The sequence below is a fragment of the Lithobates pipiens genome, unplaced genomic scaffold, assembly GCF_037356315.1.
Source record: "Lithobates pipiens isolate NorthernLeopardFrog02 unplaced genomic scaffold, aLitPip1_a1.2 Scaffold_25, whole genome shotgun sequence".
Lineage (NCBI taxonomy): Eukaryota > Metazoa > Chordata > Amphibia > Anura > Ranidae > Lithobates > Lithobates pipiens.
In genome coordinates this window covers 197,627,480-197,638,107 of record NW_027507787.1, presented here as the reverse complement: position 1 = coordinate 197,638,107, position 10,628 = coordinate 197,627,480, and the positions used below count along the sequence as shown (strand labels likewise).

The 10,628-nt window shown below is 41.3% G+C and overlaps 1 long non-coding RNA gene across 1 annotated transcript; it reads right to left on the bottom strand.

The window, feature by feature from the left end:
* Positions 1 to 695: 695 nt before the first annotated feature.
* LOC143929982 (uncharacterized) lies at positions 696 to 1,472 on the bottom strand. Its single transcript, XR_013262679.1, has 2 exons — positions 945 to 1,472; positions 696 to 841 (listed from the first exon to the last, which is right to left on the bottom strand). It is a non-coding gene; the product is annotated as an uncharacterized LOC143929982 (long non-coding RNA).
* Between the last annotated feature and the right edge of the window lie 9,156 nt (positions 1,473 to 10,628).

The window sequence follows — 10,628 nt, the reverse complement described above, 5'->3', positions numbered from 1 at the left end:
AGGAGCTCAGTCACTCTGCTCTCTCCTCTTATCAACATATTCTATATATAGCTGTTTGGCTTCCAAAATCAGTCCTGTCAAAATTTCAGGATTAGATTCTAATAGCAGAACTTGGCTGGTGGCCTGATTTTTTTCTCTACTGTAGCTTGCTGCATAAAAATACATTTGATGAACTTATTATTAGGCTTCCTCCTCTCCACTAGAACCCTGCCTTTCCTCTCCTTTTTTTATTTCTTTTTCCTTTTCTTTCTCTTCTTTTACCCATTACCCGGATGAGTAAAGCATCCTGCTTGTTCATTATAGATTCATTACTTATTTTTACAACCTATTCTGTATTGTATGTCAGCTATATCAATTTTCTTGGTTCGCACACATGTTGCATTTGATTGTTATCGCACTCATATTTGTTAAAAAATAAATAAAAAATTAAGAAAAAATACATTTGATGATATTTCAAAGAACATACAACTGGTTTCAATACTATTTTATATCTGCCCGAAGTTCAGAGATTAAAAACAAACTTAAAAATAATGTGAGTTTTTTTTTTCTCAGCAAGAGATCAAACTGTTTATTGAACAAAAAGAAGAAATATCCCCTGACTGGACTTTTAAGGCACTAGAATTCAATTGTATGTAGAAAAGTTTAAATTTTAATAACAGCGTACATACATCATAAGATACAGAATAAAAAAAATGTATATAGACGGAATGTTAACAATACTGCATGTAAGTTTTGACAGTCACCACAACGATTGACAGTATTTTCTTATAGTTCCCCCAACGCGTTTCAGAGTTTTCAAAATCTCCTTCTTCGGGGGTACGTGAAAGAGTCAATCATGTGTCTATAATATATTAACAGGCAGTTTAAGCATACAACCTAAATAACAACATGAGAAATAGCAGCATAAATTGTTAGTGGTAAATGCGTATAGCATGTATACTTACATGTTTTATGAAACTGTCATATGCATAACATTCCGAAATATTAAAAACAAGAAATTTGAGTGGAATTGTGTTTTAGATATGCCCGTCTATGTTTATTTTAGTAGTATCAAACAGTGTGGAAGTAATTGCTGAAGAGTGGCCAAATCTACCTGGGAAGAGATTAACACTTAGTAAGCTGAAGTCAAAGAGAGGCGTGACCCTGTAAGTAATAGCAATAGGAATGTTTGTATATTTCTTGTAGCTCTATCTCTAAATTTTTTCCACATGTAAAGGATGCTATATTCCTTAAATGTCATACCTCATAGTAAGAAGATTAACGCTGTTCATTCACAAACTACTGATTCTCAACCTTCTTTTAACATGTCTTTTGCTTCCTCACAAATGGCACATAAACAACTTAAAAGCAGTTCCAGCACCAAACGCCAATACAATGGCGACTCAACACAAGTGCAAATGGCAAAAAAAAATAGTTTGGACGCTTCTCACAATATCTCTCACTCCTCTACACTTTGGGTGTAACGCTACGAATTCTACGGTACAAGGTAATATACCCACTACGGTTAAGGGTATCTCTTCTTCTTCTTTACACACCAATGGAGGTTCTCCCTCTGTATCTAATCTACCCTCCCCTAACCAGCCCAATCGGGCCATAATTGATTCTTCTTTTTTAGATTTAATCTTAGCCAAAACAAGAGCATTTAACCCAAACCCAGACATGGCTACACCAGCTGTTCCATAGAACCTGTTGTAGATACTGCTTCCACTAACACTGAACTGAACATCATTAATTTATCATCTTAAAGCATCTCTCCAAGCAAAATTACAGTTTTGAGTAAGGGACTTAGCTTTTGCCCCAACCATGATCTCGATAAATTTGAAATCTATTAAGATCTTCAACTGTTTGTTTGCAAATTATTGCTTAAAAGCCTCTACCACAAACAGAATGCAAACCCAGTTCAGACTCCACAGGAAGACAGGGCCCTCGACCAATTGATCTCTCTCTTAGAAGAGAGCGACACGACCGATTTGGATCATGTCAATCTCTCACAACTTCTGAATAGAGTTGATGAACCAAACGGTATGGACAACTACCTTGTAAAATCAAAATTGAAAAAGAAATCAGATCTTTGCCCAGCTCCCTGCACAAATTTTAACGCAGCAGCTTTTTAAAGATTAATTAATAACGATCTAAACTAAACTAGAAACTAAAAATAGAAACCTGCAAAAATAAGAATTTAGATGCTAAAGAAATCGAGGCCCTTGAACAGCTCTCTTCCAACAACCGTATCACCATAAAGCCTGCTGACAAGGGCAGAAATATTGTCATACTTGACAATGAAGATTACACAACTATGTGCAGCAGGATACTGAAAAACCAAGAGTGGTACAGGAGGATCACATCAGAGATCATAGAAAAATATAACAGGGAGTTTTACTCATTGGTCGATTCGGCATACTTGAACCGAACAATTAACAAGATGAGATGGGACTTTATCAGAACAAAGTTCCCAATAACACCTACATTCTATGCACTTCCCAAGGTGCATAAAGACATAACCAATCCCCCTGGAAGACCAATCATTTCTGGTAGAAGTGCTGTGAGTGACAATGCTAGTAAACCTGTGGATGAATTTTTGAAGCCATATGTCAGTTTATTGCCATCTTATGTAAATGATACCATTGACTTTCTAAAAATCCTTGAAAGCCACATACTCTAAAGGCCTTGTGGCCATTAAACAGGTGTGGATAGTGATGGGAACTCTTCATACAATTAGTTCATTCTCTCCCTATTAGAATTCATCTTGGAAAATAATGTTTTTTTTTATTTTTCGGTTCCCACTACCTCCAGATACAGGGTGTGGCAATGGGGACCTCGTGTGCCCCATTCTACGCCAACCTGTATCTGGGAGAGTGAGAAAGGATACTGTTTTCTGATGACTCTGTCTATGTATAAGGACCATATCACATCATGGTTCCATTGCACAGACGATATTTTTGTGATTGGGGACGGCCCCAATGAATCTCTACAGCATTTTCTAGAGAGAATGAATAAAAATGAATTTAACTTAAATTTTACCATGAGTTTTGATAAAGAACGGATATCTTTCCTAGATGTTGTTGAGGTCTTGCATATTGCATGCTTTGAGCTTTCATCCTCAAACGCTAGTATTATTATTATTACCGTATTTGCCGGCGTATAAGACGACCTGGCATATAAGACGACCCCCTAAAAACCTGCACAGTTAAAATGTTTTGCCCGTACTCACCGTTTAAGACGACCCTCCATTCCGAGGCTTCCGACGCTTCATATCCCTCTTCTTCGTTCTTGCTGGAGCCATTTCCTTCTTCCTTCTTGCTGGTGCTGGAGCCAATCACGGCAAGCAATGTATTCTATTAATGAATACAAAGCCTGCTGGGATTGGCGGAGGCTGTTACATCATCAGCCCGCGCCTCACTCTCAAAGCCAATCGGAGCAGGCTACTGTGTGTAGCCTGCTCGGATTGGCAGAGATTGCTACTCCAATCCGAGCAGGCTCTGTATTCATTTGAATACATCGCTCACTGGGATTGGTTCAGTGGTATATACTGTATGTAGCCGAAGCTACATACAGTATTACCGGACATCTAGAAGGCATCCCAGCAGCTGACCCGGCGTATAAGACGACCCCTCCTTTTTGCTCAGTTTTTTTTAAGTGTAAAAGGTCGTCTTATACGCCGGAAAATACGGTATTATACACGATTTATATAGAGCCAACAGTTTACGCAGCGCTTTACAATGTATAGGGGGACAACACAATTACAGTACAGTTCAATACAAAAGGTACGGGAGGGCCCTGCTTGTAAAGCTTACATTCTAAAGGGAGGGGTGGTACAAAAGGAAATACGGTAGCTGCAGAGAATGATTTGATGGGGGTGGCTCAGGGACAGTTAGGTGGGTGTGGGATAGGCTTCCCTGAATAAATGAGTTTTCCAGGATCTCCAAAAGGTGGACAGGGTAGGGGCTGATCGGACATACTGGGGCAGGAAGTTCTAGAGAATGGGAGAGGCTCTGGAGAAGTCTTGAAGGTGAGCATGGGAAGAGGTACCAAGGGAGCTAGAGAGCAGGAGGTCCTGGGGGGAGCTGAGGGGACGATTTGGGCGATATTTGCAGATGAGGTCGGTGATGTAGATGGGGGAGATGTTGTGAATGGCCTTGTATGTTATGGTTAGCATTTTGAATTTTACACTGTGGGGTAGGGGGAGCCAGTGAAGGGATTGGCAGAGAGGAGCAGCAGTGCTAGTAAATTCAATACCGTATAGTCAGTATTTTCAGACAAGGCAGAATTTCTCTGGGGAACAAAAAACTTTAAAGTTCAGGTCTTACAGCTCCGCAATAGGCTCATGCAGAGGGGCTATTCCCATGGCTCTCTGAAGAGAACCTATCAACAAGTTCTGTCACAAGACAGAAGTGAACTCTTACTTATCCAAAAGCCCAAAAAATGACATCAACTCCATCCTTTTTATCACAAGATACAGCAATCCACAAACTAAAGTAAATAACATCATTAAAAAATACTGGCACATGCTGTCATCACTTTTCTACATACAATTGTATTCTAGTGCCTTAAAAGTCCAGTCAGGGGATATTTCTTCTTTCTGTCTAGTTATTTGGATGTGGCACTTTTTAGAGACACCTACAGATAATTAATATTGCTTAAACTGTTTATTGAATGTTATTCACCAGGATAGGGTAATAAAAAATAGGATTAATAAAAATGTGACTGTTCATAAATGGATTATAATATTGTCAAGTACAATTTTCCCTATAACCACCAATTATTTTGTATCTTGACAATCTGCTTTAAGTGACCTTTACTGTAAGCAGGTGATGAATATAACACGTCATGGCACAGTTAATTAGCTGCAGATGTACTAAAATTATGAAGCACTAACAATGACTACCAAATTGGATAGACTTTAGGAATATATTGTTCTCAGACTTTTAGTCAAAATAAATATTAAATAAGATTATCAATCTTGATGACCTTTACTGTGTAAAGTTTTTTTATTTTTTTTGGGTGGTTTAAAATAATGGTATTAAAGCCAGACTGTATTTAGATATTATGTTGCTCTACGCCCACCTGAATAATGAAGCCCTTGTGTAAAGCTCTGTCTCTTGTGTCATGTGTAATTTTTAGAAGAAAATAATGCTAAAATGCACTGTTGCAAGAAGTATGCCATCTTTTTTATATTCACAGATATTTTCCATCTGTACAGGCCAAAGAATAATAGAAATGATAGATGGGTTCACATTTTCTGAACTAGAGTAATGCTGCGTACACACGACCGGACTTTCTGGCAGAAAAGGTCAGACGGTCTTCCTGACGGAGTTCCGACCGAACGGATTTGCCCACACACAAACGGACCAAAGTCTGTTCGTTTTTAACGCGATGACGTACGACGGGACTAGAAAAGGAAGTTCAATAGCCAGTAGCCAATAGATGCCCTTGCGTCGTATTTGGTCTGTCAGACCAGCATACAGACGAACGGTTTTCCCGATAGAAATTGATTCCGTCAGACAGATTTGAAACATGTTCTATTTCTCAATTTTTGAAGAAAAAAGTCAGATAAAGCACACACAATCGTAATATCCAACGGAATGATTCTATCGGACCTTTTCTGCCGGAAAGTCCGGTTGTGTGTACGTGGCATACGTCTTCTGATTCTGCTCACCCTTCCCTGCATCCCCTTCCCCTTCACCATTCATGCTGAATCAAGACACAAATGTGGACAGAAGAAAGAAAGTAAAAATAAAGTCCTAAGTACTATCTCAGAGTACCTAAGGGGCTGTTTAAGTGGGCTTTGGGTTTGTGCTAATAGCATCAGTTTGACATCAATGTGAGAGGCTTCTGAGATCATTAAAGTGGATGTAAACCCAATTCATGAAATTTGAGCTGGGCACATATATCTGTAGTGTTTTCTTATCTCTCTTCAAAGCCATATGTCCCGTAGCTTGCTCCTGCTCTATTCTTCTGTTATCAGACTGACAACTTCTGACAAGTTCTCCTTCAACTGAGATAAAAACAGCCCGAGTTTTGAGTTGGGGAGGATGCTATTAATAGATTAGCAGAGTTCTGAACTATTCAGCGAACAGTTCTGAAACTCTCTACCTATGAGGAGAGGGGGTGTGTGCCTTTCCTCCAATCAGCTGTCTTGGCTGGATGCCCAGGCTTCACTGCAGTGCTGAACAGGAAGGGCTCATTTACACTTGCTTCAGCTTCAACACACATTAAAGCACCTACTGCTTCAACATGCTTTTATGATGTGTTTTTGATGCTTCGGTGATGCTTCGATTAAGCTTTAGTGATGCTTCGGTGAGGCTTCAATGATGCTTCGGTGATGCTCTTTTGAGGCTTTGTTGAAGCTTGGCAGGTGCACTGTGTGTATATGTGGATATCTCATACCTGCAATTTCTCCAAAACAAAGCAAAGCTAAAGCTGAATTAAAGCCTCTCAAAAGCTTTAAGTGCTTCAAGCGAGCTTTGTCATAGACTTCTATGGGGGCTTTGAAGATGCTTTGAAACACCACTAAAACTACGTTGGGTATCATTTTTGAAGCAAAGCCAAAGCAAAACAAAAACAAGGTGTAAACAGGATTGTAAGGTAACCATTAATTATCTCCCTTTGACTCCAGTGGTATTAATATACATTTTCTTGGATGTTTTTTCAAAAAAATATTTGCCATGTTTAAAAAAATACTTTACATTACATTACAATGAACAGATAATTATTTAGGAACCAAAGAAATGAATGAACTCAGTTATTTAAAGGTGGTCATACACTTTGCCATCTCCTTTTGATCTTCACTAAACTTTAGTAATGCAAAGGCCTGCCCTATTTCATACAAATTGAATGACTTATTCAGGTGGGCCTTCCTATTACCTAGTTTGCCTAAATCTAAAGGAAGTAATACAGAGATTGGAATAGAATAGACTAATTGAATCAGATAGCATAGTGCATGGCCAGCTTAAGTCTATTAAATAGAATATACAGTGCATTGGGAAAGTATTCACAGCGCTTCACCTTTTCCACATATTGTTATGTTACAGCTTTATTCAAAAATTGATTAAATTCATTATTTTCCTAAAAATTCTACAAACAATAACCCATAATGACAATGTGAAAGAAGTTTTTTGAAAGCTTTGCAAATTTATAAAAAAAAAAAAATCACTTGTACATAAGTATTCACAGCCTTCGCCATGACACTCAAAATTGAGCTCAGGTGCATCCTGTTTCCACTAATCATTCTTGAGATGTTTCTACAACTTGATTGGAGTACACCTGTGGTAAATTCAGTTGATTGAACATGATTTGGAAAGGCACACACCTATCTATATAAAGGTCCCACAGTTAACAGTGTATGTCAGAGCACAAACCAAGCCATGAAGTCCAAGGAATTGTCTGTAGACCTCCGAGACAGGTTTGTATGGAGGCCCATGTCTGGGGAAGGGTACAGAAAATTTTCTGCAGCATTGAAGGTCCCAATGAGCACAGTGGCCTCCATCATCCGTAAATGGAAGAAGTTTGGAACCACCACAACTCCTCATAGTGTGAGCCGCCTGGCCAGACTGAATGATCAGCAGAGAAGGGCCTTAGTCAGGGAGGTGACCAAGAACCCAATGATCACTCTGACAGAGCTCCAGCGTTTCTCTGTGGAGAAAGGAAAACATTCTAGAAGAACAACCATCTCGGCAGCACTCCCCAATCAGGCCTGTATGGTAGAGTGGCCAAACAGAAGCCACGCCTCAGTAAAAGGCACATGACATGTGTGGAGTTTGCCAAAAGGCACCTGCAGGACTCTAAGACCATGAGAAACAAAATTCTCTGGTCTGATGAAACAAAGATTCAACTCTTTGGACTGAATGGCAAGCATCATGTCTGGAGGAAACCATGCACCGCTCATCACCTGGCCAATACCATCCCTACGGTGAAGCATGGTGGTGGCAGCATCATGCTGGGGGGATGTTTTTTCAGTGGCAGGAACCTGGGAGACTAGTCACAATCGAGGAAAAGATGAATGCAGCAATGTGCAGAGACATCATTTATGAAATCCTCCTCCAGAGCACTCTGGACCTCAGACTGGGGCAAAGGTTCATCTTACAACAGGGAAACAACCCAAAGCACACAGCCAAGATAAGAAAGCAGCAGCTAAGGGTCAACTCTGTGAATGTCCTTGAGTGGCCCCGCCAGAGCCCAGAATTGAACCCAATTGAACATATCTGGAAAGATCTGAAAATGGCTGTGCGCCAATGCTCCCCATTCAACCTGATGGAGCTTGAGAAGAATTGGAGAAACTGGCCATAAATAGGTGTGCCAAGCTTGTAGCATCATACTCATAAAGACTTGAGGCTGTAATTTGTGCCAAAGGTGCTTCACCAAAGTATTGAGCAAAGCCTGTGACTACTAATATACATGGGATTTTTTTTGTTTTTTATTTTTCAAAAATTTGCACTGATTTCAAACAAACTTCTTTCACATTGTCATTATGGGGTATTGTTTGCAGAATTTTGAGGAAAATAATGAATTTAATCCATTTTGGAATAAGGCTGTAACATAACAAAATGTGGAAAAAGTGAAGCGTTGTGAATACTTTCTGGATGCACTGTAGATGTGACAAGATCCACTTGTATGTTCCAAACAATTTTATGTATTATACAAAGCTAACACACACTTTATCACAGATTATAGTCACAGAGATTGAACAGTTTATTTTCGTGAAGAATTGTAAGATTGCCATCCATACATACTTCCCTCAGCTGGTGGACCAAAGCAATTCAATTATTTATAAACTTAATACACTGGAGTTATTGATAAAAGAGCACATATAGACAATAAAATCACAACCAAATGTTCAGCTTTCATTGAAAGTAACTGGCACAATTGTGTCCTGTCACTAGCTATTAAATCAGATAGATGGTGCTGTGGACATGGCAGATGTACTCACTGGTACATACCAAATAGTGATCCTAATGCCGCGTACACACGATCAAACAAGCGGGTGGAAAAGTCCGGCAAACTGAAGTCCGCCGGACAATCCCCCCCGTGTGTAGCCTCCGGCATACTTTTTTGACCCGAAAGTACGGCGGAGTTAGAAAGTAGTTTTGCACTCCAATCTTCCCGCCGGACTCGCATTTCGGTGGACAATCCGGCCGTGTGTGTGCCAGTCCGCCGTACTTTTGAAATGAGCGGACTTTTCCCGCCCGGAGAAAAGTCTGCTCATTTCGAGCGGGTCTCCAGGTAGGTGGGGCCCGCGAAGGAGACGTCGCTGGCCCCGCCACCTGGTATGGACTTAAAGGGGAACCCCAGCGCTGGAAAAAATCGGCGTGGGGGTCCCCCCAGGTCCACATCAAAACCCTTGTCCGAGCATGCTACCCGGCCAGGCCAGGAAAGGGGGGGGACGAGCGAGCGCCCCCCTCCTGAGCCGTACGAGGCTGCGTGCCCTCAACATGGGGGGTGCCTTGGGGAAGGGGGGGCCACGTGGCCCTCCCACCCCAAAGCACCTTGTCCCCATGTTGATGAGGACAAGGGCCTCTTCCCGACAACCCTGGCCGTTGATTGTCGGGGTCTGCGGGCGAGGGGCTTATCGGAATCCGGGAGCCCCCTAAAATAAGAAACGTCAGCGCTGGGATCCCCGCAGTGTCTCTTCAGTGGAGATAGAAGACGGATGGCTGGACTGTGCTGGACTGAAAATCACCCGTCGCTGGATCAGATCAGCTATCGCTGGACCCCAGAGAGATGATCATCCATCGCTGGATAGCAAGAGTGGATTAGCACCGCTGGAATCTTTTTTTTTTATTTTTTTATTTTTAATAAAGGAATTTTTCAAAAGTGTGTTTGTCTTATTTAACCATTTTTTACACTTTCTTTGTGAAATGGTAGGGATACTTTTTTACCCCCTTACCATTTCAAACAGGGGGGGCCAGGATCTGGGGGTCCCCTTGTTAAAGGGGGCTTCCAGATTCTGATAAGCCCCCCGCCCGCAGACCCCCACAACCACCGGCCAGGGTTGTGGGGATGAGGCCCTTGTCCCCATCAACATGGTGACATGGTGCTTTAAGGGGTCACAGACCCCCAAAGCATCCTCCCAATGTTGAGGGCATGTGGCCTGGTACGGTTCAGGAGAGGGGGGCGCTTTCTCGTCCCCCCCTCTTTTCCTGCGGCCTGCCAGGTTGCATGCTCGGATAAAGGAACTGGTATGGATTTTTAGGGGGACCCCCACGTCAATTTTTTTTAATTTGATGCAGGGTTCCCCTTAATATCCATACCAGACCTGAAGGGCCTGGTAATTGAATTTAGGGGAACCCCTGCTTTTTTTTAATCAATGAATGAATTGTCGGCTCCGTAATACAGAGAACACTCATTGAGTGTTCTCTGTATTATGGGAGCCGACAATTCAAAGTGATTTTAAAAGACTTTTTTTCCTTACGAAATGACACTTTGTGCTGGGACAGTTCTAAGCACGGGAAACATGCGCCCCTTCACAGGCATATTATAGACACCCCCCGGGTACAAAATTTTAAGGAATATTACACTTTTATTGTTTCACTTTAATTATTATTAAAATCACTGCTCCTGAAAAAACTGCAGTTTTTATAACTTTTTTTGCATTGATCCATGTCCCCTGGGGCAGGACCCAGGTCTCCAAA